This window comes from Tasmannia lanceolata, unplaced genomic scaffold (genome assembly GCF_043159265.1).
Source record: "Tasmannia lanceolata isolate RefF3 unplaced genomic scaffold, GAP_Taslan_0.1 ptg000012l, whole genome shotgun sequence".
Lineage (NCBI taxonomy): Eukaryota > Viridiplantae > Streptophyta > Magnoliopsida > Canellales > Winteraceae > Tasmannia > Tasmannia lanceolata.
The window spans coordinates 32,582,364-32,588,370 of NW_027518689.1; positions in this window are offsets into that span (position 1 = coordinate 32,582,364).

The following is a 6,007-nucleotide window of genomic DNA, read 5'->3' on the forward strand; positions in this document are numbered from 1 at the left end:
TCGTTTGGGTCTTTCCTTTATCTATACCGGACTTGTTGCTTCAATGGGGTCATGTACCGTGGAGAGAGAAAGGTAAATTGTTGTGGAAAATTTGCTTGCTTGCTAAATAGTGGGTGATTTTGAAGGAGAGAAATTCTAGAATATTTGAGGGGACTGTCAAATCTCCGTATTGGCTTTATATGAGAATTATTGCTCTCTGTATTTCTTGGGCAAAATGCCGTCCGGCTTTCCACTTTGTATCGGCCTTTGAATTATGGGAGGGGTGGAGGAAAGTTTGCTTTAGTAGGGAGGGGGCCTCAGATTGCTCAGAGGTGAGACGCTCCTCCTATTGGGATGCTCAAAATGCACTTTGATGGGTCGAGTCTTGGAATCCCAGGACCGGGTGGGGTTGGCAGTTTGTGTCGTGATGACTATAGTAAAGTTGTGCGGGCTTATTCCGGGCCTTTTGGGGTTTGTGACGCATTAGAGGCCAAAGTGAAGGCGATATATTATGGTTAGATAAAGAGAGTTTGGATCGTACCATTGTGGAGGGGGATTCACTTAATGTGATTCGTTGGTTGAGAGGCACGGTGGTGCCCCCTTGAAAATTTTTTTTTTTCTAGTTTTGATGAAACAAAAGATCTAATCTCAGGCTCTACTATAGTCTTCAATCATGTGCGGTGATCAGCTAATGGGGAGACGGATTCGTTGGCTCGCGCGGGGGGGAGGGGTGGGGGGGTTAATGGGTTTGGAGTGGTTTGACTTCCTTCCTCCGTGAGAGCTTTATTGCTCTTTTTTCTCTATTTTTCTGTATCTGTGTTTCTTGTGCTCTTGTTGTGGTCCTCCTCGGTCCACTTCATTTTTCTTTAATGATATTATTCTTCCTTTCGAAAAAAAAGAAGAAGATATTTCCAATGGAGAGAGACTTTCCAGCATTCGGTTGTTGCATTTCATTGTGGGTGGAAAATGAGCTGTCTTTCTATTCTGCTGATATGGCAGAGGAGAATCATTCACTCGAAATCCTGCTAAAGAGAGAGGATTCGTCTTTCGTTTCCGACGGAAAGTGGCTTGGTACTCGCACAGCGCGAGAATAGAAAAAAACGGCCGATGAGGAAAAAACGCCCCACACTTATCTTTTTACCATCTTCCCCTTAAACCCTAGTGCCATTGAAGAACTCATCAAGCTTCCATCTTTGAGTGACTTCTTAAACCCTCTGTCATTGATGAACACATCAAGCTGCCATCTTCGTGTGACTTCTTAAACCCTATTCCAGACGAACTCAACAAGCTTCCATCTTCATGCGACTTCTTAAACCCTTTGCAAACGATATTTTGGAGGTGAGTCAAACTCATCCCTTTTTTATTTTTGTTAAACCCTATTGCCTTTGAAAACTTAGTTTCCATTTGTAGTTTTTCTTTTGGATTCGGGGCTTTTGTGGTCGGATCTAACATCAGATGTTCAAAGAGCTATTTTTAGTACTTATTTATAGTTTAGAAATGAATCTCCAGCTTTCCAACAACTTTCCAGACAACAGAACATCTCATTAATTTCCTTTTCTTTCTCATTTGTCACGTCACTTTCCTTCCCTTTCCCACAATAAACCAACCGAACACACCCTCGTGTATATGATTTTTTTCCTATATGATTTTTTTCCTTTTGAAATGGCTTCGTGAATAATAAAAAATTTAAAAAGGGTAATTGATATCACCGCTCCATCTTCCTATAATGGCACTCGTTACTCTTATTTACACTCTTATAATTACTATGTTTTCCTTCTTGCTATATAGTAATAGATTTTAAAGAAAAATGATAAAGAAACCGAATTGGGATCAAGTATGAAACCAACAAATGGCATATTAACATGGTGACAACTATTATGCTTTATTTTAGTTTTTTTTGTTATTCTATTTTCTTTTCTTTTCTTTTTTGAATGGTGAATGGATTTCATTACTGAAAATGGGACTGAGGGAGTCCCAGAAATACAATGAAGAAGAGAAACCTGAAACTAAGAAATTAAGTACAATGAAAATCAAGAGCTAGGGGGGAAGAAAATCAAAAAGCTCTGAACTCTCCTTGAAACCCCTTGTCTTGCCAATTTGTACACCTCCCCTTTGATAGACCGCCTTAGATGGTGAAAAGAGACTGAAGCCAACCCAATCGATCCTGAATCTCATCAAATAATGCAGCAAATCTAAAGGGAACCACATGCGGACCTCTAAGCGGGCTTGTAGTCGTCTTAGGTTCAAATATCTCGTAATTGCCCAATTTTACATTTCTTTTATAGGTAAGTTGGGGTCGAACCTCAAGGTGAAAGAGCACAGTCTTTACCATTTACAATGGATGGTTAAGGTGAAAGAGCATAATCTTTACCTAATACTAAATTTTACATTTAATATATAAATAATAATAGAAATTCATTGATGGGATGGTTAGGATTGATAGATAATGCTCTTAATCACACATTATCACCCCAAAGGAGATTGGGGTCTAATCATTGAGTTTGAGAATTATTTCTTTGAGAAAAGTACGGAATGCAGGCTGATGTTTGGGGAAATTACAGATTACGGGCACCTTTTAAAACAAGAATGAAACACGAGCTAATCTTCAAAATTGGGTGGTCAAAAAACCCTGATACCCTTCTGACATCGACAGAGTCCTCCTTTTTCATTACTGTCTATTAACGTTTGAATGGGTATTTGAACCGAAAGAACCTTGGTTTGTTTCTATCTTAGCCGTTGGAAATAACTAGAGATGGATGGATGCTTGGCACGTGTTGGAAAACTTAAACTTTTTGGAACGCTAACGTTATTGAATACTTTAGTGAGCAGCGTTATCTTTTCTCACTTCTCTTTTGGCTTAGAACGGTAACGTTATTGAATACATCTCTTTTGGCTTAGTATCTTTTCCCTTCTCTGTTGGTCTCCATTATTTACGCCGGAGTACCCATTATTTCTCTTTTGGCTTAGAATCTTTTCCCTTCTCTTTTGGTCCTCATTAATTACGCCTGCTTACCCCATTATTTACGCTTTCCGCCGGCATACCACATTATTTTCTCCGGCGTACCCATTATTTCTCTTTTGGCTTATAATCTTTTTCATTCTCTGTTGGTCTTCATTATTTCCGCCGGCATACCCCATTATTTATGCCGGTGTACCCATTATTTCTCTTTTGGCTTAGAATAACCCTTTATTTCCTCCAGCGTACACCCTACTTCCGCTTACACCCTATTTCCGTCGGCGTACTCTTGAATCCGGTGGCGTTCTCAACCAAAAGAGACGTGAGAAATAATAAAATCTTCAATAACGTCGCATATTCAATAACGTTACCGTTATAAACCAAAACAGAAGTGAGGACCAAGAGAGAAGTGAAAAGATAGAAACGAACCTAAAGCCAAAAGAGACGTATTCAATAACGTTACCGTTCTAAGCCAAAAGAGAATTGAGAAAAGATAATGATTGACTTTGGGTTGTCAGCGTTCCAAAAAGTTTTTCAACACGTGTCAAGCATCCATCCGTCTCGAGTTATTTAAGATGGCCAAGATAGAAACGAACCCAATGTTCTTTCGGTTCAAATACGCATTCAAACGAACCAAAAGAAGCCTCGTGAAGCGAGTCAGTAATTAAAAAGGAAGTTGAATGACGTTTCTGTCGATGTCAAAAGGGTATCAGGGTCTTTTTCCAACCCGATTTTGAAGATTAGCCCCTTTTTTATTCTTGTTTTAAAAGGTGCCCACAATCCGTAATTACTCCAAACATCTGCCCGCATTCCATACTTTTCTCTATTTCTTTCTTTCTTTTTGTGAGAAATGCTTTAAATGGCCATCCTCTTTTTATGAGGTAAGGGCCTGTTTTTTTTAGATTATGACAACTGATTTTGGACTCCCCAACCGATTATTGGACTCAAATTTAGTGCAATTTTCGGTCCAATAATCGGTTGGAAACCCCACAATCGGTTGCCATAATCTAAAACAAACAGAGTCTAATATTATACAGAATGAACTGGACGCCATGAGTACGGCGAATAAAGGCCTCTTTGTATACATTTAAAAATTAGAGTAAATGACTGTATTTCCATGCATTTTATTATAATACTCTCATTTTGTTTTTGTAGCCAACCCTGTTTTAGGAAAAATTAAAAGCATGGGGAAATCTAAAGGATGGGCCCCACCACATGAGGCCAATAGTTGTACAGTTCATAGTATCACACGACTCACACTCGAGCTTACAGCATGAAACACGAGATTTAAGACAGACTTATCAAGGGCTCAAAATTATTTTATTTTTTTAAAAATGAGATACTATTAATGAAGTAAAAAAAAGAAGATCGATCATAAGTGCAATCCAAAGGTAAATATTCTCCCATTTAAAAAGAGTCTCTAAAAGCTCCCAATTCGACTATTGTGAGCTCAATGGTATCATAAAAATATGATCAACCTGCCAAATTGTGTTAAATTTTGTCAATCTAAGCATAAAAAATAGGTTCTTCACGATGTTTTTGCTTAAAAGAACACAACAATTCAACCAACTGATCGTCAGATGGACTCAATCAAGTATTAGAAACAGTAGACAAATAGGAGTGGTAAATTTGACTAATGGTGTTTGCGTGTTAATGCGCGTAATGGGGGGTGTTGCCCTTGATATTTGATCAATACTTTTCCAGAGGCTGTCCTTGGAAGTGGAACAAATATCAAGGGAAGCAACATTTTACTGTATCTCTTGCTTTTTCTTTATCATTCTCAAAGGAATATTGGCGTTACCTTTACTATCAGTTGCACCTGTAAGTTGCATCTGAACATTTTGTTATGGACTCCATAGAAATACATGCATTCATGAGGACTCCATCACACTACACTTCCTCTAACTTTTGATTCCAATAGAAAAAAGAAACTCAGCTAAGAGTGAAAACAAATACATCACCTCTCTTCATGAACACATTATCTGTATGTTTGGAGATGCTTTTTTTATCAAATATAAATTTTTTCATCTCCATTACTCAAAAAAAAAAAAAATATTTTCATCTCTCTCAAAACGATGTTATTTGTCGGATCCTCCATTGACACAAAATTATGAATCGATTAAAAATTATACATTTTCCATCCTAAGACACAAAACATGCATAATTGAAATATCATAACATTTCACTAGATTTAATTTATAAAATGGAATTAATAATATATCGAAAATAAAACATATGCTAAAAATTGTTGTCGCAAATATGCGACAGTAACGAAGAGCATGATAGTTAATTCGAAGGTGGGATGTTTGAAATCTGATAGTTACTTTGACCAAAAAGAAGTATTTGGGTCGAATGATAATTCTGCCGATACGTAGCTCGTTCCCATCCAAGCAGACATGTTACAAGGAATGCATAAGAGAGTTTCCGACACCTAACAAAGATGGTCAACATGTTCTTTCGAGCTTTGCAATAAGCAAGAGTATCATCAACATAAAAGACTACAAGCTTTCCAATGAAATGATAAAGCCTCTATGTCATCATAAATTCATAATCATCATAACTACTCATGGTAAACAAGTCAAGCCTAATGGCATGAGATTGCATATCTACGGCTCTCAGATCCTTCAAAACTTGGAGTATCCAAGTATCATCGAGTGAGGATGACTCAAGAATAGGCAGATAGCAGAAATTTAGGTGTCCAGTGTAATGAAGTGATGATTTGGGCAGGATTGCCGAAGTTGTAGTACCTATTCTAAGCTTAAGGGCAGCGGTGGTGTATTTTCTCAGTTGCGCCTGCCTTTTTGGCTTTTGGCACACCCTATGCCTTTCTTTTATCTTTTTTTCTTCCTCGTATTGTTCTTACTTTCTAGTTTATGAAATGCAGTTGTTCATGAAAAATAAAAAAACACCTAACAGGGAGAAGGAACACACCCCAAATGAAAAAGTTCCATCAATGCCACCAACAAATTACCCTGATTGTGTCCATCAAAGTTAGGTTGAGACAAATTAGAGCTGGAGGAGAAAACTTTACGTGAATTTTATCTTAAGAGAGCACCGACTCTCTCTCTCTCT